Source organism: Heptranchias perlo, chromosome 12, assembly GCF_035084215.1.
Source record: "Heptranchias perlo isolate sHepPer1 chromosome 12, sHepPer1.hap1, whole genome shotgun sequence".
Classification (NCBI taxonomy): Eukaryota; Metazoa; Chordata; class Chondrichthyes; order Hexanchiformes; family Hexanchidae; genus Heptranchias; species Heptranchias perlo.
Window position 1 is genome coordinate 62,369,438 of NC_090336.1, and position 26,649 is coordinate 62,396,086.

Genomic DNA, 26,649 nt, shown 5'->3' on the forward strand with positions numbered 1-26,649 from the left:
ATTCTCCTGGCCAATATTTATCCCTTAATCAACATTGCTAAAGAAACAGCTAATTTGGTCATTTATCTCATTGCTGTTTGTGGGATCTTGCTGTGTGCAAACTGGATGCCGCGTTTCCTACATTACACCAGTGACAACATTTCTTTGACTGTGAAGCACCTGGGACCTCCTGTGGTTGTGAAAGGCTCAATGTAAATTCAAGTCCGCCCTTCACTCCTCTTCCTTCCTCCCTTGCTTCCTCACTTCCGTCCGTCCGTGTATTGCTAAATTCTAACTGTTGTGTGTTACGATACTTGAAATTTAGTTTCTCGGCGATTGATTATTTAGATACGAGCAAAGCACATTGTTCACTTTCATCTTTTTGATCTTGCTGTTTGATTGATCCTGGGGGCAGTGCTATTTATGGGAATGGTATTCTCCCTGTGATGGGGGACATCCCTTTACCTGCAGTCTTTATACAATCAGCCAGGGCTTAGGGTTTCGGCTCTTAACATGCGAAATATCCCCACCGGAAGCTTTTGCCAGAAAGCTTCGTGCAGGCGTTTTGGAATTGGCTCAATTTCTCACAAATCTCTCCTCTTTCTCCAGGACTGACAAGATCACCTGTCTGCAGTCAGCCCCGAATGAGAGTGCGAGAGAGAAACCGGGGAGCCTTCGAGTCAGCAGCCCTCCGATACCTCGATTGGGAGAGAGACCTCAGCATTCCTGTAAACAGCATCCCAGAACCATTACTGCTGTAGAAACGCATGATAGCCCGCAGGTACGAAATTCATCATCAGATATTATATTAATGTAAAACAGTTGTAAAGATCCATTTAAAATTGAGTTACAGAACCAAATATGATTCTATACAGTTTTATTCATTGTTTTCTGTGGGGAGTTCACTAATAATTGAAGAGTTGAAAATCTATCATTAAACAACTAAAATGTAATGCATCGTTGGCAGATCCCCTTTGGCATTGTTCTCAGTGAGTTGGCGGATATACTGCTTTTAATAATAGGTGTGTTCTGACAACTAAGGCATAACGTTAGGGCAATTGATTTATAGTGACTGGATAAGTTAAATTCTATTTTTTTTTTAAGTTATTCTGGTGCTTTGGGAGGAAATTTTATGTTCAAGAAGCATTTTGAGCAATTTGATTGGTTCACCTTTTGGTTTCATCAATGGATTAATCCTGACTGGTCGTTCATGATTGGTTGTTTTCTCGCAGTCTCTGTAGATTCTCATTGGCAGATTTCTAATTGCTTCGCTTGCTTTTGGTTCTCAACCCCTTCAGTTCTCATTTGATTCTGTGTTATTTTGAACCAATCAACAAACTGTGATGGCAAGGGTGTGACAACAGGAAGTAAATGTGACAATCCAAAAGTGACCGGTAGCTGCAAGACTTTTAAAATATTACGAGCAGATCTCCTACAGTATGGCTCGCAGTAAGTTGGAAGATATGCTGATTTATAACTGGCCTTGCCCTGTGTAACACACAATGTATTCAAAGGACCATTCATTTCTAGTCACTGAATAAGTCAACTTCCATTTTTGGTACATTGTACCCTGGGGTTTTTATTGGAGATTGAAATCTACGGCTCTGTGAAAACCATAAACAATTGGCCTTTATTTTCGATATATTTCTTTACTACTGTGTTTAATTTTTAACCCTTTACATTTTTAAAACTGAAGATACACAGCAAGATGTCCCAGTTGAATATAGGTTGTTGGTATTTTGGAAAGGTGGGGTTTAGCTGCACTGGGCACAATCCTGGGCTTTCGTCGCACTGCAGCAATGACCCTGGGGTTTGGCAAAACAGACATTTAGCAGCCGTGTGACCTACTCCTGCTCCTATTTCTTATGTTCAAGAGATCTTTGCAAACATTGAATTTAGTGTTGTGTGTCTGGATTCTGCACACGTCTCTGTGTGTCTATATCTGTCTTTGTCTCTCTCCCTGCCTCATAGCTGTCAATAATTAAAACTTTTACATTTTCTAACTATCAACAAATCAGAGGTGATGTGAATCAGCCCATTTGCCTAAGAATATTTCAAAATTCAATCTATTTGTTAAGAAAAAAATATCCAATTTAGACACTGCTTCTCTTACTCTCTCAGCTTAATACACTTTCTGAAGAAAGACATGAATAGCTTTTATTTAACAGTTATATGAAAATCTACTCAAATTCATCACCCTTGTCCCCACCCCCTCAGTCAGGCTTTGTTTGGGGCAGTTGAAAGCTGTGCCCCCAAATAGGGCTACAGGAAACTCCAGTGTAAGTCTGGGACCAGGCAGAAATGGGTCCCAGTGGAGTTTGTGACCATTTCACTGGATTTTAACCAGAGTTACAGCAAGAGGCCACTGGAATGGTAGAACAAATTCATATCTATCAAATCCAAGTCCGGGCCGTTGGCAAGATCTGAGGCCTTCAAATAAAAAAATTAATAAAGGTATTAAAAGACCCAAAAGGCAATTCAGTGTATAGAATTAATCATAATATTGCAAATGATATAATTTTTGATGTTTTTATTTTGTTTCAAACCTTACTTTGAACTTAAGAAATTTAGGTTGCTGAGAAAAAAATGGCGGACAATCTTTTTTTCAGAAACATTTTGAGTGACTGAATTAGTTCACTTTTTTTAATCAGGTCATTCTGACTGGTCAGTCAAGATTGGTCCACACAAGCCCTTAGACGTTTCACAATGGCAGTTTTCTAACTGCTTATCTTGCAGTCCTTTCCTCTCCGGGTCTGATCTTCTGCTGTTTTACTTTATGTCAACCCATAAGTGCGATGATGAAATGTTGACACAAATTGTTGATACGAATTGTTCGCACTGTATGTTAACACATAAAGTGTATCTCAAAAATTGTGACACAGGAAGTAAAGTTAATTTATAAAGGAAGTGCACACCATACACAAGATGTTAAGTTTACAACTAATAAATCTCCCGTGACTTTGTTAGATATTTTATAAGAACAGTTGGATTATGCCAAGTGGTGTTTTCGGGAACACTGGTTTATCAACACTGAAGATAGCGCTGGCAAAAGGGAGGTTCTGGAATGTGGTCGAATAATACTTTTGGTGTTGAGGGGGGATCTCAGAGCTTGAGAGCACTGGGATCAGGGTGTTGGAGTTCTCGAAATACCACATTAGGATGTGTATTTTTGTAACAATATAGACAAACGCTTCACAGGAGCGATTTTCAAACAAAATTTGACACTGAGCTACTTAAGGAGATTTTTTTTATTATTCGTTCATGGGATGTGGGCGTCGCTGGCGAGGCCGGCATTTATTGCCCATCCCTAATTGCCCTTGTGAAGTTGGTGGTGAGCCGCCTTTGAACCTCTGCAGTCTGTGTGGTGAAGGTTCTCCCACAGTGCTACTAGGAAGGGAGTTCCAGGATTTTGACCCAGCGACGATGAAGGAAACGGCGATATATTTCCAAGTCGGGATGGTGTGTGACTTGGAGGGGAACGTGCAGGTGGTGTTGTTCCCATGTACCTGCTGCTCTCGTCCTTCCAGGTGGTAGAGGTCACGGGTTTGGGAGGTGCTGTCGAAGAAGCCTTGGCGAGTTGCTGCAGTGCATCCTGTGGATGGTACACACTGCAGCCACAGTGCGCTGATGGTGAAGGGAGTGAATGTTTAGGGTGGTGGATGGGGTGCCAATCAAGTGGGCTGCTTTGTCCTGGATAGTGTCGAGCTTCTTGAGTGTTGTTGGAGCTGCACTCATCCAGGTAAGTGGAGAGTATTCCATCACACTCCTGACTTGTGCCTTGTAGATGGTGGAAAGGCTTTGGGGAGTCAGGAGGTGAGTCACTTGCCACAGAATACCCAGTCTCAGACCTGCTCTTGTAGCCACAGTATTTATATGGCTGGTCCAATTAAGTTTCTGGTCAAGGGTGACCCCCAGGCTGTTGATGGTAGGGGATTCGGCGATGGTAATGCCGTTGAATGTCAAGGGGAGGTGGTTAGACTCTCTCTTGTTGGAGATGGTCATTGCCTGGCGCTTGTCTGGCATGAATGTTACTTGCCACTTATGAGCCCAAGCCTGGATGTTGTCCAGGTCTTGCTGCATGCGGGCTCGGACTGCTTCATTATTTGAGGGGCTGCAAATGGAACTGAACACTGTGCAATCATCAGCGAACATCCCCATTTCTGACCTTATGATGGAGGGAAGGTCATTGATGAAGCAGCTGAAGATGGTTGGGCCGAGGACACTGCCCTGAGGAACTCCTGCAGCAATGTCGTGGGGCTGAGATGATTGGCCTCCAACAACCACTACCATCTTCCTTTGTGCTAGGTATGACTCCAGCCACTGGAGAGTTTTCCCCCTGATTCCAATTGACTTCAGTTTTACTCGGGCTCCTTGGTGCCACACTTGGTCAAATGCTGCCTTGATGTCAAGGGCAGTTACTCTCACCTCACCTCTGGAATTCAGCTCTTTTGTCCATGTTTGGACCAAGGCTGTAATGAGGTCTGGAGCCGAGTGGTCCTGGCGGAACCCAAACTGAGCATCGGTGAGCAGGTTATTGGTGAGTAAGTGCCGCTTGATAGCACTGTCGACAACACCTTCCATCACTTTGCTGATGATTGAGAGTAGACTGATGGGGCGGTAATTGGCCGGATTGGATTTGTCCTGCTTTTTGTGGACAGGACATACCTGGGCAATTTTCCACATTGTCGGGTAGATGCCAGTGTTGTAGCTGTACTGGAACAGTTTGGCTAGAGGCGCAGCCAGTTCTGGAGCACAAGTCTTCAGCACTACAGCCGGGATGTTGTCGGGGCCCTTAGCCTGTATCCAGTGCACTCAGCCATTTCTTGGTATCACGTGGAGTGAATCGAATTGGCTGAAGACTGGCTTCTGTGATTGTGGGGATTTCGGGAGGAGGCCGAGATGGATCATCCACTCGGCACTTCTGGCTGAAGATGGTTGCAAACGCTTCAGCCTTGTCTTTTGCACTCACGTGCTGGACTCCACCATCATTGAGGGTGGGGATGTATTCAGAGCCTCCTCCTCCCGTTAGTTGTTTAATTGTCCACCACCATTCACGATTGGATGTGGCAGGACTGCAGAGCTTTGATCTGATCCGTTGGTTGTGGAATCGCTTAGGTCTGTCTATAGCATGTTGCTTCCACTGTTTAGCATGCATGTAGTCCTGAGTTGTAGCTTCACCAGGTTGGCACCTCATTTTTAGATACGCCTGGTGCTGCTCCTGGCATGCTCTTCTACACTCCTCATTGAACCAGGGTTGATCCCCTGGCTTGTTGGTAATGGTAGAGTGAGGAATATGCCGGGCCATGAGGTTACAGATTGTGCTAGAATACAATTCTGCTGCTGCTGATGGCCCACAGCACCTCATGGATGCCCAGTTTTGAGCTGCTAGATCTGTTCTGAATCTATCCCATTTAGCATATTGGGACAGGTGACCAAAAGCTTGGTCAAAGAGGTAGGTTTTAATGAGTGTCTTGAAGAAGGAGAGAGAGGTGGAGAGGTTTATGGAGGGAATTCCAGAGCTTAGGGCTTAGGAAGCTGAAGGCACGGCCACCAATGGTGAAGCATTGAAAATTGGGGATGCGCCAGTAGCATGAATTACAGTCCTGCTCACTGGCAAACGCCCTACTTTTGTGTCATCAACAAATTTTGAGACTGTGTTCCCTTATCCCCAAGGCAACAAAGATTTATATGTACTAAGAATGAAAGTGGACTCAGCACTGTCCCCTGGGGGTACACCACTTCCAACCTTTCTCCAATCTGAGCAACTTCCATATGCCCAAACTCTTTGTTTCCTTCCCGTCAAGCAACTTCCTATCTGCCCTGCTACGTTATGCCGTAAGCTTGAAGTTCTCTAACAAGTGTCTTATGACACATCTGATCAATGACCTTCTGAAAATTCATACACATCTACTGCATTCCCTTCATCTTTCCAATCAGTTACTTTAAAAAAAAACTCCTTTAAATTTGTCAAACATGACTTGCCTTTAATAAATCCGTGCTGGCTGTGCTTGATTAACCCTTGTATTTCGAAATGCTTTCTAATTTTATGTCGAATTATGAATTCTAAGAGTTTGCCCACAACTAACGTTCGACTAACTGGTCTATGGTTCCTACAGTTTATCATTCTCTCTCTCTCTCTGGACTGGAACAAAGATTTCACATTGGCTGCACTCCAGTCCCACAGTGTAATTTGCATATTTAAAGATGATTGAAAAATTGTTGCCAGTCTCTTTGCTCTCTCCTCTCTCAACACTTCTTTGTCCCTCTGTTTGCCTCAGTAATTCTGCTGAAAATTTCTTCCAAGAACTAGACTGCGAGAGGGAATGCTCTGCATAAATCATGTGGAATGAAACAATTGCCATGGACCATTATGGGTTACTTCGGTAGCACAGCTGACACACACCCTACATACTGTTTATTGGGCTTCAGTTATGTGGCCAAGAACATGGGCTGAGGATTAATATCACAAGCTGGAGAGCCTGTTGATATTCCATCTATTGTGGCTGCCATCATAAATAAAGTGCCGCACCTTAAAATAAAAATTCATGACCTTTAAGCTTTGGCAATGGGTCATTACTTGTAAATTTTGTTGGTGGGGGAAACCTGGTGAATATTATTGACTGTCAAGGAAAAGGATGTAATTTAGTAGCCATGATGCTGAGTAGCACTCCCTCTATTCTGTCTCAATAATTATGTTCTAACGCCAACATCCAAAGAATAGCTGGTACTGCACTCGTGCATCTTGTTTTTCCATTTTCTGTTTTGTGGCTATCCTCGTGGTCTCTGAATGAGAGTGCCAATTCCAGACAGTTAAACTAATTTTACATTGGACGCCTTGCAGCCGGAAGATGGAGCAGCGTGACAAGAATTGGAATTTTGAATTTGGTTTTTATATAGTCTTAAGGAGCAAGAGTAGCTAAGTTCACAATGGAGGCTGTTCCTTGGCTAAATTCAAAATGGCTGCCCTGGGATGCTCGGACCGCAGGAATAGCCATGGTTCATGTGTTCAGGAATTAGCAAAAATAAAGTCTATCGTCGAAGAGAAGGGTTATTATGAATGCTTGTTCGGCCAACAGCATCAGCCCCGGCAGTAATGTCGTTTGCAACTGGTGTACCTTACATAGAATTACATAGAATGTACAATGCTGAAACAGGCCATTCGGCCCAACAGGTCCATACTGGCATTTGTGCTCCAGACGAGCCTACTCCCTCCCTACTTCATCTAACCCTATCAGCATATCCTTCTATTCCTTTCTCCCTCGTGTGTTTATCTAGCTTCTCCTTAAATGCATCTATGCTATTTGCCTCAACTACTCCTTGTGGTAGCAAATTCCACATTCTCTCCACTCTCTGGGTAAAGAAGTTTCTCCTGAATTCCCTATTGGATTTATTTGTGACTATCTTATATTTATGACCCGTAGTTCTCGTCTCTCCCGCAAGTGGAAACATCTTCTTTACGTCTACCCAATCAAACCCTTTTATTATCTTAAAGATCTCTGTCAGGTCACCCCTCAGTCTTCTCTTTTCTACAGAAAAGAGCCTCAGCCAATCTTTCCTGATAGTTATAACCTCTCAGTTCTGGTATCATCCTAGTAAATTTTTTTTGCACCTTCTCCAGTGCCTCTATATCCTTTCTATAATACGGAGACCAGAACTGTTCACAGTACTCCAAGTGTGGTCTCACCAAGGTTCAATACAAGTTGAACATAACTTCTCTGCTTTTCAATTCTATCCCTCTAGAAATGAACCCGAATGCTTGGTTTGCTTTTTTTTGTGGCAATAGCCTCCTGCTAATGTAACACATGAATGAATGAAAGAAAGAAAGAACATAAATTGCATCAAAGAGAATTTTACCCCATCTCTTCGGCTTGGCTTCATTTGCAGGCCTTTGAAGTGAAAGAACATTGTTCTAATGTATTGTGTGCCGGTCTCCTCCCGGGCATTATTTCAAGTTGGGTCTTTATCTCTACCCTTTTCTCACTCCTTTCAAGTGTGCTCCTTCCTTTAGCCAAAATTCTGTTGCCATGGTAATGAAGGTATAACAATTAACAAATGAAGACTGGTAATGCAATGCAGGTTTTGATCCATGTAATAGCATTTTACATAGTGAAGCTAATTAGATAATTCATGCATGACAAAATCGTATATCACAGCCGGACATGATCTATTCTAATTTTATAATTGAGATATAGCCGACATATTTACCTCAGTGCTTACGTCAATATCTGATGCTTTCCAAGATGATAAATGGACAAGGGATGAGAGACTTGGTTATCTAGAGACTACAGAAATTAGGGTTGTTTTGGTTGGAACAAAGAAGGTTAAGAGGAGATTTAATAGCGGTGTTTAAAATTATGAGGGATTTTGATGAACAGGGATGAACACTGGTTGGTGAGTTGGTAACGAGAGGCTTGATCACCTAAAGGATAGAAGGGAGAGGTTAGGAGAATTATTTTTTACGCAGAGGATTCTATGCACATGGAATGCCCTACTAGAAACAGTGGTGGAAGCAGTATCATACAGCACAGAAGGAGGCCATTTGGCCCATCAAGCCTGTGCCGGCTCTTTGAAAGAGCTATCCAATTAGTCCCACTCCCCCATCTCTTTCCCCATTGTCCTGCACATTTTTCCTTTTCAAGTATTTATCCAATTCCCCTTTTGAAAGTTACGATTGAATCTGCTTCCACCGCCCTTTCAGGCAGTGCATTCCAGATCATAACAACTCGCTGCGTAAAAATGTTATCAATCTATGGGTCCAGTCTAGTATGGGGAAGACTGCTATCATTTAAAGGGATGTGAGGAAATCGACATGGTTGACTATAAGGCAATGCACATTGGCGGAGGAAGCAGCGGACGTGTACAGAATGGATGGACGTCCAATAGCTTAGGTGAGAAAGGAAAAATACTTAAATCTGATTGTTGACCAATCACTAAAAATATCATCAATTCAGGGCTGTTGTCAGCGAGATTCATTAAATGCCGGAATGCTCCTGGAGGTCACTGGGTCATCAGTTACAACAGATTATTTCAGTACTTCAACATGCAAGCTTAATTCCTTATATAAAACACAGTGTAACATTACCGTTTCATGCTGAGCTCTTACCGCCAGCTCGCAATGATTCCCGAAGAAGCTCTGGTTTTCCGGTGACCTGCTTTAGCGGATCCTGCACCCTTACGCTGGGATTGCCATTGACTGATTGAGACCCAGACGCCTTTATGGCAGGTCTAGACTGAGCTGGTGGCACTCGTATGGCAGCAAACCAATAAAACAGCAGATTAAGCCGATCACCTATGGGACCCATTGGAGGAGAATCTTTTTCCTAAATGCGTTTGTGTTTAGGTGTTTTCAGAGGATTAAGAAACTAGGGTATTGTCAGTGAGTTAGGATTAAGAAACGAGGGTATTGTCAGTGAGTTAGGATTAAGAAACTAGGGTATTGTCAGTGAGTTAGGATTAAGAAACTAGGGTATTGTCAGTGAGTTAGGATTAAGAAACTAGGGTATTGTCAGTGAGTTAGGATTAAGAAACTAGGGTATTGTCAGTGAGTTAGGATTAAGAAACTAGGGTATTGTCAGTGAGTTAGGATTAAGAAACTAGGGTATTGTCAGTGAGTTAGGATTAAGAAACTAGGGTATTGTCAGTGAGTTAGGATTAAGAAACTAGGGTATTGTCAATGAGTTAACGTCCCCGTTTACTCTCCGTGTTCATCTCATTTGTCTGTGAACCAACAGATCAGCTGATGGATGAAGAAAGAAAGAATTTGCATTTGTACAGTGCCTTTCACATTCTCAAGCACTTTACAGCCAATTCCTTACTTTTTGAAGTGTAGTCACTGTTGTTATGAAGACAAACGTGGCAGCCAATTTGCACACAGCAAGGTCCCACAAATGGCAATGAGATGAACAACCAAGTTTTGATACTGTTTGATACTGAGGGTTATATATTGGCCAGGACACTGAGAAAACTCCCTTACCCTTCTCTCAATAGTGCAGTGAGATCTTTTACGTCCGTCTGAGAGGACCGACGGGGTTTTGGTTTAACGTCTCATCCAAAAGACGGCACCTCTGACAGTGCAGCACTCCCTCAGCACTGTGCTGAAGTGTCAGCCTGGATTACGCACTCAAGTCTTGGGAGTGAGATTTGAACCCGTGACCTTCCCATCAGCTGATGCAATTGGCTCCCGGCTCGATGCATGAGTGTCGCTGGATAGCAGCTCACAATTTGTCACAGTCGACCCCAGTGTGCAAGCGAGTAAGAAATGCTATTCTTTTCAGAAATTGGAAATATTTATACCGAGATTCAGAGCAATATCAGTAGGAACCCCTCCAGTATCTGTAAAGCACGTAGTTGTGTTCCTCTTGGACTTCGGGAGATCGGCTGTAGATAAAGTTTTGCTGCACAGCAACGCAGCTCACTTCTCTCTTTTGCTCGAGCATTTGAAAGGCATTTTGTTTCTCAGCCCACATTTCAAATGCAGTGGCATTTATATGAGAGCTCTGTTGTAACGGACCATTTAATTGCTTTGGTTGTTTAGAGCAATAGATAAATCAGTGCGTTGTCAGTGCTACAGTGGGTGGCTGGGGTTCAATTAAGTATTGCAGCGGTCCTACAGATGTCAAAGCTGCACTGGAAGACGTGTTACAGGAGGATGTGTTCAAGCGATCAATGGACCTTTTGGTAAATAGTTGAGTAAAGGCACTTTTAAGCCAATTTTACCCTTTTCAAACTTAGATTCCCAGAAGATCTTAGTGTTAGCCGTGGCTCAGTGGGAGACACTCACGCCTCTGAGTCAGCAGGTCGTGAGTTCAAGTCCTACTCCAGAGACTTGAACACAAAATCTCGGCTAATGCTCCCAGTGTAGTACTGAAGGAGTGCTGCACTGTCGGAGGTGCCGTCTTTCAGATGAGATGTTAAATCGAGGCCCTGTCTGCCTTCTTGGTTGGATGTAAAAGATCCCACAGATTTATTCTGAAGAAGAGCAGGGGAGTTCTCCCCCGGTGTCCTTGGCCTATATTTATCTCTCAACCAATATCACTAAAACAGATGATCTGGCCATTATCACAGTGCTGTTTGTGGGAGCTTGCTGTGCGCAAATTTGCTGCTGCGTTTCCTACATTACAACAGTGACTACACTTCAGAAATAATTCATTGGCTGTGAAGCGCTTTGGGAAGTCCTGAGGTTATGAATGGTGCTCTATATAAATGCAAGTTCTTTCTTTCTTTGCAGCTTCCGATTGCATCGATTTTGACTCGAGGGAAGTGGCAGTTTGGTAACTCCCCATGAAGAGTTCAGCCTGAGGCTCAGATCCTTTTAACTCCCGGGCCTCATTTCCTATGTTCCTATGTTTCCACTTGCAGGCAGAAGAGAACTAAGAGCCATAAGTATAAGATAGTCACTAATAAATCCAATGGGGAATTCAGGCGAAACCTCATCACCCAGACAGTGGTCAGAATGTGGAACACACTATCACAAGGAGTAGTTGAGGCGACTAGCATAGATACATTTAAGGGGAAGCTAGATAAACAAATGAGGGAGAAAGGAATAGAAGGATATGCTGACAGGGTTAGTTGAAGTAGGGTGGGAGGAGGCTCATGTGGAGCATAAACACCTGCATAGACTAGTCGGGCCGAATGGCCAGTTTCTGTGCTGTAGTTTTGATGTAACTCGATCTGAGGTCAGCTAAGATGGTGGAGGGCGGGAGCCCATTGGGAAAGTGTTGTGACCCCTCCCCCACTATTTTAACCCCCTTTCCCCACACTATTTCTGCCAGGCGGGCAGGGTTAAAACACATCCTATAAGTATTACTGAAGTCAAGGGAGATTCAACCCTGTTTGCAACCTGGAGGTCCCGGGCTTTAGGGAGTCCAAGGGCCATCAGATTTATACCCATCTGTCTCTTTCTGGATTTCTTTTTCACTTAAAATACGTTACTTCTATTGCTGTTTACTAAATTAATCTGGTTTCTAAGAAAGATGAAAGAACGACTTGCAATTGTACAGAGTCTTTCACAACCTCAGGATGTCCCAAATCTTTACAGCCAATGAAGTACTTTTGAAATGTAGTCACTGTTGTAATGTAGGAAACCATAACACTACTTTCCTTTAGAGAGGGGGGATCTATCCTTTGAAAGTTAGTACGGGACTGGGGGGGGGCTCCCCAAGAGTGCGTCAAAGAGATGTCCCACGCAGAAAAGTCTGATAACCGGTCTAGTTAACCTTGAAGGTGAGCAGCAGTCCAGGCAACTTGATGGAGTAAAATAGTGATTGAAATAGTCTTGAGAAGGAAAGCAACATGGGGCAACTGTGTCATAGGTAAATAGTGCCAATAAGAGCAGCTCATAACACAGCTCCTGTTGCAAGTGAGTTTTATGGCCACAGTTCCCAGCACTGAGTGTTACGAGAGGATAGTTTTAACATGCTGTCATTCCACAACTTCTACACCATTCGCGGCCAGACTATGGCTCTGGAATTCTATTTGCATTCATTGAGTGCTGACCTATATTCAACACTTCATTTCCACAATGCAGTTGCTTTTTAATTGCAATCAGATTCCTATCAAGTACTCGCTTGTCTAGTGCATCTTTTTGGATCCTGCCCGTGTAAATGAGTAACCTATAGTGAAAATAATTAATATATCTGTGGACCCGTTTCTTGATTGCAGTGTGCTTATTGGTGCACACACCGTCAATGATCACATGCACTCTGTAGGTCTTTGGTACTTGGTTCTCCTGTGTGCAGACAATCAGAAAATGGACTTGTATAATAGATGAAAAATAATCAAGGTTTCAATACCAGGTTGATGGTCGAAATGGTTTATTTCTCGGTGGGCTTTCAGGGACGAGAAATAAGAGTTGGTATCACTCACATGTCTGCTATGTTAATCAGAATAAATGATTTGTATCCTCCGACATGTTTGAGTATAAGAATAAAAGAGAAGAAATTATTCACTTGTATCTTAACCCGACAGCCAATTTGCACGCAGCAAGGTCCCACAAACAGCAATAAGATAATACTTTTTTTACGTGGAGAGACTGTAGAAGCTGGGGTTGTTCTCCAGAGAGCAGAGAAGGTTAAGAGGAGATTTAATGGCGGTGTTTAAAATAATGAACGGTTTTGATCCGAGTAAATAAGGAGAAACTTTTTCCAGTGGCAGAAGGGTTGGTAACCAGAGAACACAGATTTAAAGTAGTTTCCCAAAAGAGCCAGAGGCGACAAGAGGAAACATTTTTTTACGCAGAAAGTTGTTATGATCTTGAATGCACTGCCTGAAAAAGTGGTGGAAACAGATTAAATAGTAACCTTCAAAAGGGAATTGGATAAATACTTGAAGGGTAAAAATTTGCAGGGCTATGGGGAAAGGGCAGGGGGAGTGGAACTAATTGGATAGCTCTATCAAAGTGCCGGCACAGGCACGATGGGCCGAATGGCCTCCTTCAGTGCTGTAACATACTATAATACTATGTTGATTGAAGGAGAATGTTGGCCAGGACACCAGGAGAACTCCCCTTGCTCCTCTTCGAATAGTTTTCCCTGACCTCCTCGAATAGTTGGGATCTTTTACCTCCACCTGAGATGTCAGATAGAACCTCGGTTTAACATCTCATTCAATAGGCGGCACCTCCAACAGTGCAGCATTGAAGTGACAGCCTAAATTATGGGCCCTGGAATGGGGTTTGAACCCATGACTTTCTGGCTCAGAGGTGAGAGTGCTACCCACTGATATCAGGTTAGTTCCTCGATCCTCCGACTCAGGAACTATAAAACCTCCAGGAACAAAAGAGGGAAATCAGGCCCATAAGTCCTGTAGAAAAATAATTGTGGAGTCACAACTAGATCCTCCTTTACTTGTAGCAAATTTAGCTGCTTCTTGTGACTGTAACTTTTATCAGCCTCATCAAACATTCAACTCTCTCGCTCCTAATACAGTGAAAGTCCTAATACAATCAAACATTGTGAAGAAACAAATTAAAAGCTCATTATGCAAGAGCTGTGGTGAAACTGTATTCTGATAAGTTGTAAGGGAAATAATAGAAGCAAACGGGGACTGGGAATTTAATTGATGTTTTATATAATGAGAGCTTTGCAATTAATGTTCCCAGCAGGTCATAATTCTCATGCCGTTTATGTTCCTTTTCATACTTCCATGCCATTGATACGGTCTCGGATGGTTGCAAATTTGCCTGTGTAAATATACATGGAAATCAAACAGGTTATGTAACTGGGGTGATAAATAATGATTGAAAATCTGGCTCTGAAGATTGCAGAATAATGATTACCATGTTACCAGTATCCATTGTAATAGGTCATCCTTGTTGCTGTTGCTATATTGCTATCAGATTTCTCTGTAAGCAAAGGAAAATAATGTGTTGCGATGTCTGTACTGAAAGTCACCGCTCACTGCTGGTTACTAACAATGATGTGGAGATGCTGGTGATGGACTGGGGTTGACAAATGTAAGGAATCTTACAACACCAGGTTATAGTCCAACTGTTTTATTTGAAAATCACAAGCTTTCGGAGGCTTTCTCCTTCGTCAGGTGAAGTGTGGGATTCCATGGAAGATTACCGCATTTATAGTCAGAGAACAATACCTGATGATTACAGATAATCTTTCCAACTGCCCGTTGTCAAGGCAATCAAAGTGTTCAGACAGAGAGATGTTACCTACAGGACCACTGAAATATACAAACGGCCAGAACAAAAGACAGACAGACAGAGAGAGAGAGAGAAACATCCGAAAGGAAGAGAAAGACAGAGCGGAGAAACTACGCCATGTTCTCCACAGCCTTCAACATGTCATCGATGACGACGAACACCTCGCTAAGGCCATCCCCACACCTCCACTACTCGCCTTCAAACAGCCACCCAACCTCAAACAGACCATCGTTCACAGCAAATTACCCAGCTTTCAGGAGAAGAGCGTCCACGACACCACGCAACCCTGCCACGGCAACCTCTGCAAGACATGCCAGATCATCGACACAGATACCACCATCACACGAGAGGACACCACCCACCAGGTACATGGTTCATACTCCTGTGACTCGGCCAACGTTGTCTACCTCATACGTTGCAGGAAAGGATGCCCTGGAGCATGGTACATCGGCGAGACCATGCAGACACTGCGACAACGGATGAACGGACACCGCGCAACAATTGCCAGACAGAAGGGTTCCCTCCCAGTCGAGAAACACTTAAGCAGCCAAGGACATTCAGCCACCGATCTTCGGGTAAACGTTCTCCAAGGCGGCCTTCGAGACACACGACAACACAAAATCAACGAGCAGAAATTGATAGCCAAGTTCCGCACCCATGAGGAAGGCCTCAACCGGGATCTTGGGTTCATGTCACGCTACACGTAACCCCACCAGCGAAAAAAAGTTATCTGTTTTTAATACAACGGGTCATTCTCTGTCTTTCTCTTCCTTTCGGATGTTTCACTCTCTCTCTGTCTGTCTTTTGTTCTGGCCGTTTGTATATTCGGTGGTCCTGTAGGTAACATCTCTCTGTCTGATCACTTTGATTGCCTTGACAACGGGCAGTTGGAAAGATTATCTGTAATCACCAGGTATTGTTCTCTGACTATAAATGCGGTAACCTTCCATGGAATCCCACACTTCACCTGACGAAGGAGAAAGCCTCCAAAAGCTGGTGATTTTCAAATAAAACAGTTGGACTATAACCTGGTGTTGTAAGATTCCTTACATTGGTTACCAGCAAGGAAGAGTGAAAGCAGGCCATCCAGGTCAAAGCAGCCTGCTTGATTGGCACCCCATCCACCTCCCTAAACGTTCACTCCCTTCACCACCGGCGCACCGTGGCTGCAGTGTGTACCATCCACAGGATGCACTGCAGCAACTCACCAAGGCTTCTTCGACAGCACCTCCCAAACCCGCGACCTCTACCACCTAGAAGGACAAGGGTAGCAGGCACATGGGAACAACACCACCTGCACGTTTCCCTCCAAGTCACACACCATCCCGACTTGGAAATATATCGCCGTTCCTTCATCGTCGCTGGGTCAAAATCCTGGAAGTCCCTTCCTAACAGCACTGTGGGAGAACCTTCACCACACGGACTGCAGCGGTTCAAGAAGGCGGCTCACCACCACCTTCTCAAGAGCAATTAGGGATGGGCAATAAATGCTGGCCTTGCCAGCGACGCCCACATCCCATGAATGAATAAAAAAAAGCATTAAGAGGAATTACAGCTGCATTTGCAAAGGGCAGTTGCAAGGGTGTTGGGAAGCATGCGGATGGTTTGAAACAGGTTCCCTATATCCTCTCCATCACCAAGGTCGCTTACTTCTACCTCTGTAATTTTTCCCTTCTCCGCCCCTGCCTCAGCCCATTCTGCTGCTGAAACCCTCATCCATACCTTTGTTACCTCTAGACTAGACTATTCCAATGCTCTCCTGGCCGGCCACCTGTCTTCCACGTTCCGTAAACCTGAGCTCATCCAAAACTCTGCTGCCCGTATCCTCACTCGCACCAAGTCCCGTTCACCCATCACCCCTGTGCTTGCTGACCTACATTGGCTCTTGGTTCATCAATGCCTGATGTTAAAATGTTCATCCTCGTGTTCAAATCCTTCTCTGGCTTCGCCCCTCCCGATCTCTGTAACCTCCTCCAGCCCTACAACATTCCAAGAACTATGCGTTCCTCCAAATCTGGTCTCTTGTGGATCCCCCACATCCTTCACCCCATCTTTGGCTGCCGAGCCTTCAGCCGTTTAGGCTCTAAGTTCTAGAATCCTCTCCCTAAACCTGTCTGCCTCTCTACCTCTCCTCCTTTAAGATGCTCCTTAAAATCTGTATCTTTGACCAAGCTTTTGGTCACCCATCTTCAGATTTCACTATGTGGCTCAGACTAAGATTTGAACATGAGGATGACTAAGGAGAACCATCCTAGCTTCTCTCCACATAACTGAAGACCCTTGCCCCTGGTATCATTCTGGTAAATCTCCTCTGTGCTCTCACCAAGGCCGTGAGACCCTTGTAAACGGTCTTTTGACATGATGGCAAGAGCAGCCCACATCAGGAAGCCGAGAACAAAGATTTACAGGCAAGGTTAGATCTAGTCAGTAGAAAGCAGGCCCAACAGGAGGCCAACAATTGGGGTATCAAGGTTATTAGAAGCATAAGTCAGAAGTAGCCTGCCTTTTGGGCAAATGTCTCAGGATTCCAGGTGCTAGTAATAATACATGTTGTTTGAGCCATGTGGGCAACCATTAATATTGGGTCTTGCTGAAGGGACAATATTGGCTCGAAATGTTCGATGATCATTTCTTAGATGAAATAGGGAGGGAGGAGGCTCGTGTGAAGCATTAACGCCGGCATAGACCAGTTGGGCCGAATGGCCTGTTTCTGCAATGTAATTTCGATATAATTCTATGTAATCCTTGCAACTGTTGCTCCCTTGCAAGCGTGTAATGACACCTTAATGTCTAGACGCTGTGTGAAAGCCTGCTGTCTGGAAGTTCAGCCGTATTTCACTCTGCTAGAAAGTGTGACCTTCGTGGCAAAGATCAGCTGGATCTGCCAAACCTTGCACGGCTCAAAGTTCCCCCTTTGAGACCAGGGGTTATGCCTGAGCAACGGTCAACTTAGTGAGAAGGACGCAGACTGAATCCCTAACCTACATGGACTGTTCAATTTTGACACCCTGTTGGTTGCAATACTCGAGATTAGAAGGCGATGTGAAAGCCATTCATTTGAAAAATTCCTGAGACAAACAGTTTATAAAATAATTGAATGTTACTGACTGTAGAATTTCTGGTGATTGAGTGCTAAAATTCTGCTGGTCGGGGGCAGGGAAGAGCTAAAGTTCCTTAACACTGATGCTGCCATTTAGACTGTGGCACTGAGCAAGATAAAAGTTGATTTAGGTGTTAAATTAACCATTTGCGAGGACTTTACCCGCTGCAGTACCTTAGCTGAAACAGTTTGTGTTGTTGCCATGGCCGATTGTGGAGACCTCCGGGCCAGATCAAATGGCACTTCTTTTGTGCATCCAATTCACACATTGCAGCTGACCGAGGTTAGGGCAACAATTGGTCGAAGGGTTGTGGGCCTGACTCCCATTTCCCATGACAAGTGAAGATGCAAATCTCACATGCCAGCCGTGCCCCAGCTGGGAGGTCCATGCACCATTTGTTAAGGAGCAGTGTGATAGCTGGCAACAATTTTTTTTTGGAAAAGCCTTAACGACGATTGCAAGCTTCTTCAGATAGCATTCATGAGATGTCACTCTTGAAACTTCTTTGTGTAAAATAAACAAAAGATCCTGATCTGCGAAGCTGGCGAAGGTGACTGACTGCCAGTAATTGGACAGGTGAATTTGAAGCACTTACTTTTATTACATAGAATTACATTGAATTTTACAGCTCAGAAACAGGCCATTCGGCCCATCAGGTCTACGCCGGTGTTCATGCTCCACACGAGCCTCCTCCTACCCTACTTTATCTCACCCTTAAAGAAAGAAAGAACTTGCATCCACACAGAACCCGTCACAACCTCAGGACTTCCCAAAATCCGGTCACCCCGTAATGTAGGAAAACAGCCAAATTTCACACAGCAAGGCCCCACAAACAGCAATGAGATAAAGCTGTTTTCTTAGTGAGGTTATTTGAGCAATAAGTGTTTGTTTCCAGCATAACATCAAAGATCAAGCTTGTGCATATACAACACAAAATATTCCACACACCTGTCCAGGCAATAACATTCATTTTACTCAGTGTAATGAACCTCGTTCATTCCCACTTGATGTGCCACCAAAAGTTTAAAAAAGTCAATTTAAATTCACCTTATAAGCCACATGATAATTACAGGTTGTTGAGATAGCCGACTGTTTAGTAAATATGATGATGAGCAGAGGAATTCTGCTGAGATTTTACAATAACCATCAAATTGAACTTTATGAGCACCTGAATCAGTCGATTTTTAAAAAAAAAGTTGTTCTCGGGACATTGACAATATTGGAAAGGCCACATTTAATGCCCTAAAGGATAGTAAAAAGGAAAGACTTGCATTTATATAGCACCTTTCACCACCTCAGGGCATCCCAAAGCGCTTTACAGCCAATGAAGTACTTTTAGCGGTGATTGTTTTGGCAAGTGAGCAGCTCGGAAGGCATTTGGAGTCAACTGTATAGCGTGAGACTGGAGTCACACATAGGCCAGACTGGGAAAGGCTGGTGTGTTCCCTTCCCTGAAGGACATCAGCAGACCACTTCGGTTTTCCCTCACACCATGATGGGATTATGAACTCATGACCTCTGGGTTACCAGTTCAGTACCACAAACACGAGACTATTGTTCCCATTTCTAGCTGGGAGAAGTCATGACTTAACAGCTCCAGATCTATATGTTCAACGTCAAATGTTCTATTCTTTTGAGTAATTCCAGGTTGGACAAGTAAAAAAAAAAATTTTGGTGCTATTTTGAGTGTGAGCCCAATAGGCCCAATAACTCCTTTAAGTGCGAAATCTTCTCATCCAAAAAGATGAGAGGACTGAGCATGTTTGTTTCCTCTTCAAAGGCCTGAGAACGGTGGCAGGAGAGAAAAGAGAAAACATTTTTTAAAGGGATGCAGGCCACTGGATCTGGTATGAGTGATAGTTTTTTTTAAACAAATATGAATATGTTCCTTAACATAGTAAACTGATGTCATCATTGATGCTCATTGATGTTAGGGTACGGTAGCACAGAGGTTATGTTACTGGACTAGTAATCCGGAGTCATGAGTTCAAACCCCGCCACGGCAGCTGGGGAATTTAAATTCAATTATTAAATAAAAATCTGGAATGAAAATACTAGTATCAGTAATGATGGCCATGAAACTACCGGATTGTCGTAAAAACCCATCTGCTTCACTAATGTCCTTACCCGGTCTGGCCTATATGTGACTCCAGACCCACAGCAATGTGGTTGATTCTTAATTGCCCTCTGAAATGGCCGAGCAAACCACTCAGTTGTACAATCTCGCTAAAAAAAGTCACAATAAGAATAAAACCAGACGGACCACTAGGCACCGGACACGACAATGGCAAACCAAGCCCAGTCGACCCTGCAAAGTCCTCCTCACTAACATCTGGGGACTTGTGTCAAAATTGGAAGAGCTGTCCCACAGACTCGTCAAGCAATAGCCTGACATAGCCATACTCACAGAATCATACCTTTCAGCCAACATCCCAGGCTCTTCCATCACCATCCCTGGGTATGTCCTGTCCCACCGGCAGGACAGACCCACCAGAGGTGGCGGTACAGTGATATACAGTCAGGAGGGAGTGGCCCTGGGAGTCCTCAATATTGACTCTGGACCCCATGAAATCTCATGGCATCAGGTCAAACATGGGCAAGGAAACCTCCTGCTGCTTACCACCTACCGCCCTCCCTCAGCTGATGAATCAGTCCTCCTCCATGTTGAACACCACTTGGAGGAAGCACTGAGGGTAGCAAGGGCACAAAATGTACTCTGGGTGGGGGACTTCAATGTCCATCACCAAGAGTGGCTCGGTAGCACCACTACTGACCGAGCTGGCCGAGTCCTGAAGGACATAGCTGCCAGACTGGGCCTGTGGCAGGTGGTGAGCGAAGCAACACGAGGGAAAAACTTACTTGACCTCATCCTCACCAATCTACCTGTTGCAAATGCATCTGTCTTGGTAGGAGTGACCACCGCACAGTCCTTGTGGAGACGAAGTCCCGTCTTCGCACTGAGGACACCATCCAACGTGTTGTGTGGCACTACCGCCATGCTAAATGGGATAGATTCAGAACAGATCTAGCAGCTCAAAACTGGGCATCCATGAGGTGCTGTGGGCCATCAGCAGCAGCAGAATTGTATTCCAGCACAATCTGTAACCTCATGGCCCGGCATATTCCTCACTCTACCATTACCAAAAAACAGAGGATCAACCCTGGTTCAATGAAGAGTGTAGAAGAGCATGCCAGGAGCAGCACCGGGCATACCAAAAAACGAGGTGCCAACCTGGTGAAGCTACAACTCAGGACTACTGAGTTCTGCCTTGGCCTTGTCAAGTGCTTTAGTGTTTTTCTGTACTTCAGTTGTGATAGTCTGCACCTGGGACTGGTACCAGGCTTCGACATCCGCCTTGTTTTTTGCTGCTAGCGGAAGCAACATGCTGTCGACAGAGCTAAGTGATTCCACAACCAACGGATCAGATCAAAGCTCTGCAGTCCTGCCACATCCAGTCGTGAATGGTGGTGGACAATTAAACAACTAATGGGAGGAGGAGGCTCTGCAAATATCCCCATCCTCAATGATGGCAGAGTCCAGCACGTGAGTGCAAAAGACAAGGCTGAAGCGTTTGCAACGATCTTCAGCCAGAAGTGCCAAGTGGATGATCCATCTCGGCCTCCTCCCGATATCCCCACCATCACGGAAGCCAGTCTTCAGCCAATTCGATTCACTCCACGTGATATTAAGAAACGGCAGAGTGCACTCGATACAGCAAAGGCTATGGGCCCTGACAACATCCCGGCTGTAGTGCTGAAGGCTTGTGCTCCAGAACTAGCTGCGCCTCTAGCCAAGCTGTTCCAGTACAGCTACAACACTGGCATCTACCCGACAAAGTGGAAAATTGCCCAGGTATGTCCTGTCCACAAAAAGCAGGACAAATCCAATCTGTCCAATTACCGCCCCATCAATCTACTCTCAATCATCAGCAAAGTGATGGAAGGTGTCGTCGACAGTGCTATCAAGCGGCACTTACTCACCAATAACCTGCTCACCGATGCTCAGTTTGGGTTCTGCCAGGACCACTCGGCTCTAGACCTCATTACAGCCTTGGTCCAAACATCGATAAAAGAGCTGAATTCCAGAGGTGAGGTGAGAGTGACTGCCCTTGACATCAAGGCAGCATTTGACCGAGTGTGGCACCAAGGAGCCCTAGTAAAATTGAAGTCAATGGGAATCAGGGGGAAAACTCTCCAGTGGCTGGAGTCATACCTAGCACAAAGGAAGATGGTAGTGGTTGTTGGAGGCCAATTATCTCAGCCCCAGGGCATTGCTGCAGGAGTTCCTCAGGGCAGTATCCTACGCCCAAGCATCTTCAGCTGCTTCATCAATGACCTTCCCTCCATCATAAGGTCAGATATGGGGATGTTCTCTGATGATTGCACAGTGTTCAGTTCCATTCGCAACCCCTCAAATAATGAAGCAGTCCGAGCCCGCATGCAGCATGATCTGGACAACATCCAGGCTTGGGCTCATAAGTGGCAAGTAACATTCGCGCCAGATAAGTGCCAGGCAATGACCCTCTTCAACAAGAGAGTGTCTAACCACTTCCCCTTGACATTCAACGGCATTACCATCGCCGAATCCCCCACCATCAACATCCTGCGGGTCACCATTGACCAGAAGCTTAACTGGACCAGCCATATAAATACTGTGGCTACGAGAGCAGGTCAGAGGCTGGGTACTCTGCAGTGAGTGACTCCCCTTCTGACTCCCCAAGCCTTTCCACCATCTACAAGGCACAAGGCAGAAGTGTGATGGAATACTGTCCACTTGCCTGGATGAGTGCAGCTCCAACAACACTCAAGAAACTCGACACCATCCAGGACAAAGCAACCTGCTTCATTGACACCCCATCCACCACCCTAAACATTCACTCCCTTCACCACCGGCGCACTGTGGCTGCAGTGTGTACCATCCACAGGATGCACTGCAGCAACTCGCCAAGGCTTCTTCGACAGCACCTCCCAAACCCGCGACCTCTACCAACTAGAAGGACAAGGGTAGCAGGCGCATGGGAACACCACCACCTGCACTTTCCCCTCCAAGTCACACACCATCCCGACTTGGAAATATATCGCCATTCCTTCATCGTCGCTGGGTCAAAATCCTGGAACTCCCTTCCGAACAGCACTGTGGGAGAACCTTTACCACACGGACTGCAGCAGTTCAAGAAGGCGGCTCACCACCACCTTCTCAAGGGCAATTAGGGATGGGCAATAAATGCTGGTCTTGCCAGCGTTACCCACATCCCGTGAGCAAATAAAAAATCTGTGACCTAACTCCATACACCCACCTGAGTCCCATATCCCTTAATACCTTCGGTTAACAAAAATCTATCAATCTCAGATTTAAAATGAACAATTGAGCTCGCGTCAACATGCCGTTTGTGGAAGAGAATTCCAAACATCTCCCACCCTTTGCGTGTAGAAGTGTTTCCGAACTTCACTCCTGAAAGTCCTGGCTCTAATTTTTAGGCTATGTCCCCTAGTCCTAAACTCCCCAACCATTGGAAATAGTTTCTCTCTATCTACCCTATCAGTTCCCCTTAATATCTTGAAAACTTCAATCAAATCACCCCTTAATCTTTTAAATTCCAGGGACTACAACCCTAGTTTTTGTAATTGCCCTTCGTAATTTAACCCTCGGAGTGCAGGTATCATTCTAGTAAATCTATACTGCACTCTCTCCAATGCCAATATATCCTTCCTAAGGCACGGTGCCCGGAACTGAACACAGTACTCCAGGTGCGGTCTAACCAGGGTTTTGTATAGCTGCAGCATAGCTTCTACCTCCTTGCAGTCTAGTCCTGTAGATATAAAGACCAGCATTCCATTAGCCTTTTTGATTTTTTCTGTACCTGTCCATGACATTTTAATGATCTATGTACATGGACCCCTAAGTCTCTTTGGACCTCTCTTTGGATACCGGCAAGGCCGTATTGATTGCCCACCCTTAGTTTCCCCGACAGGATGGGGTGGGCTGCCTTTTTGAAGTACCTTGGTCCTTGTAGCATTGGCGTCCTCACTCTGGTATTCGGTAGGGAATTCCAGGGTTTTGACCCAGTGACGATGAAGAAATGGAGATCTATCTGCAGGTGAGGGTGATGCATGACATGGAGGGGAACTTGCTGGTGATGGTATTCTTATGACATTGCTCTTGTCCTTGATGGTAGAGGTCACGAGGGTCAGGAGGTGCTGTCGAAGTGAGCTTGACGAGTTGCGAGAGTGCGCCCTGTAGATTGTACACACTACAGCCACAGTGTGCCGGTAATGGAGGGGGTAGATACTGAGTCCAGTAGCAGGGACGCTGTTCAAGAGAACTGCTTTGTCCCAGATGTGGGTTGTGACGTTATTTCTACATTAAAGGTGCTATGTCAATGCAAGTTGTTGTTGTTGGATGGCAACCTATCAGGAGGCTATTCTGCATCGAGATGAGGAAGACTGACAACCAGTGAGCAGCTAAGTGGAAAAACTACCGTTGACTTAACAATAATGTATATCGCGCCAACAAACCTCAGCCTTTGTGATGTGAATTCAATTTACCTCAGGTCACCAGGACTTTAGCACAATCGAGCTGTTTAGAGGTGATTCCATATTAAAATTCCTCAGTATCAATTTTTTAATATAAAGATTTTCTCATAATTGCAAAATATTTATTGATTTTTGCTATTCTTTCATTTGAATATTCTGTAATTACAGGTGCTGCTAATTGCCTGAAACAAAAGTTAGGCCCTACCCAATCAATATTTCTTTCAACAATACCGTTCAAGCTTCCACACCTCTTGTCAGTAAAGATTTTATAGACAACATTCTGGTTCCTCCTAGGAGTTATTTTTAAACTGAAGTTCAAATTTAGATGTGACTCTATTGATAACATCCATCTTGTGATAAGTGGAAAAGGGATACAATGGTGTAGTGGTTATGTTACTGGACTAGTAATCTTAAAGCCAGGACCACTAATCCAGAGAATGTGTGTTTAAATCCCACCATAGCCATTTGAGAATTTGAATTCCGTTTTAAAAAAGCTGGTATCAGTAAAAGTGATCATGAAGTTGTCAGTTTTTGCCATAAAAACCCAATTGGTTCACTACTGTCCTTTAGGGAAGGAAACCTGCCGTCCTTACCCGGTCTGGGCCTATATGTTACTCCAGTCCCACACCAATGTGGTTGACTTTTAACCGTCCCCCCAAGTGGCCCAGCAAGCCCTCAGTTGTATCAAACCGATACAAAAAATTACTGCCACCTTCTCAGGGCACTGAGGGATGGGCAATAACTGCAGTGCACGGGAGATTAACCTTCAATTCCTGGAGACTACAGGACAATCCTGGAGGGTTGGCAAACTTCCCAGCACGAGCTTCACTGACAAGAGTACAGGCTGGAGATAGGACTACAGTACTCTGACCTGTGCTGAGCTGTGTTCTTGCCAAGTAAGGTTCCATGATGGGAGTGTAGGGTTGCTGAGTAAGCCCTTGCAAGACATATACATGCAATAAAGCTTTCCAACACTGAGCATAGTTACTGTGCACCGTGCAGTTGCCCAAATTAAATTTCAAGATGTCTTTGTTTATATTTCAATCGTACAAATAATTTTTTTTCTTTATTTTATCTTTGTGCGTGGACTGATATTTAGGAGCACTGAAAGAAAGTGACCGATCTGTCAGGCACACAAGATGTCCCTCCATGAATCTCTTAAGTAAAGGGCCCAAAATTCACCTTTCAATGAAAAACGCCTGGGGTTTTCCCTGGAATTAATGACGCGCAACCAAAATCCCAGGGCTGCTTTGCAATGCGCAATTCTTGAGAATGCGATTTATTTAGGGCATCAGTATCTTGAAGAGAAATAGTAATTTTCCCCTTTTTATTTTAAAGAAATATAATTGCACCTCCTACTCGGAGACCTGACGCTTACATAGTCCAGACTTAAGCATTTGCAAAGTGACAATTGATCATGTACGCACAAAGATACCATTGTTGAATCTTTCAAAATTATCTATTGCATGCAAATATCTATGTGATCAATAGGACATCTTACATCACATAAGAAATAGGAGCAGGAGTAGGCCATCCAGCCCCTCGAGCCTGCTCCACCATTCAATCAGATCATGGCTGCACTCCACTTTCCTGCCCAATCACCATATCCCTTGATTCCCTGAGATTCCAAAAATCTATCGATCTCAGCCTTGAATATACTCAATGACTGAGCATTCACAGCCTCTGGGGTAGAGAATTCCAAAGATTCATAACCCTCTGAGTGAAGAAATTCATCCTCAGCTCAGTCCTAAATGGCTGCCCCCTTATTTCAGTTCAAATTTCTTCTGCCTGATTGGTCGGCATGCAAATTTATTCATTGCGATTCTGATTTATTGGTAGTGATTTATGCATGTTAAAATTTCTTAGCAAAGCAATTAAATCATTCAAAACACTTGGAGAGAAAAAAATAAATGGCCTATTTTTCTCCCCACTCCTGCCAACTATAGGTCAAAATAAGAGTTGGAACTTAAAAGTTGCATATTTCACAATATGATTAAAATGATCAATATAATTATCATTGGTGTCTTTCAGTAGCCATTGACATTATTACATGAAAGCCTCAGGCTCTTGTGGGGCCTAGTTTGGCTGAAGGAAGTTGCCGCAGTGTGAGAATGCACAGTTTCCCCAGCATTCACCAGCAGGATTATCAATGCAAGCGGAGGTTAAATCTACTGAATGAATAGAATTCATTTCTGGAGAAATAGAATTGAGAAGCAGGGAAGTTATGTAAAACTTGTATAGAACCTTGGTTAGACCACACTTGGAGTACTGCCCACAGTTCTGGTCTCCATATTATAAAAAGGATATAGAGGCACTGGAGAAGGTGCAAAAACAAGATTTACTAGGATGATACCAGAACTGAGAGGTTATACTTATCAGGAA

General features: G+C 44.3%; 1 long non-coding RNA gene across 1 annotated transcript in view; it reads left to right on the forward strand.

Annotated features, from left to right (window-relative positions):
• Positions 1 to 675: 675 nt before the first annotated feature.
• LOC137327755 (uncharacterized) overlaps positions 676 to 26,649 on the forward strand; it is a 109,750-nt gene continuing 83,776 nt past the window's right edge. Inside the window, exon 1 of the long non-coding RNA XR_010964543.1 lies at positions 676 to 760. This is a non-coding gene — a long non-coding RNA (uncharacterized lncRNA). The remainder of the gene's footprint in view (positions 761 to 26,649) is intronic.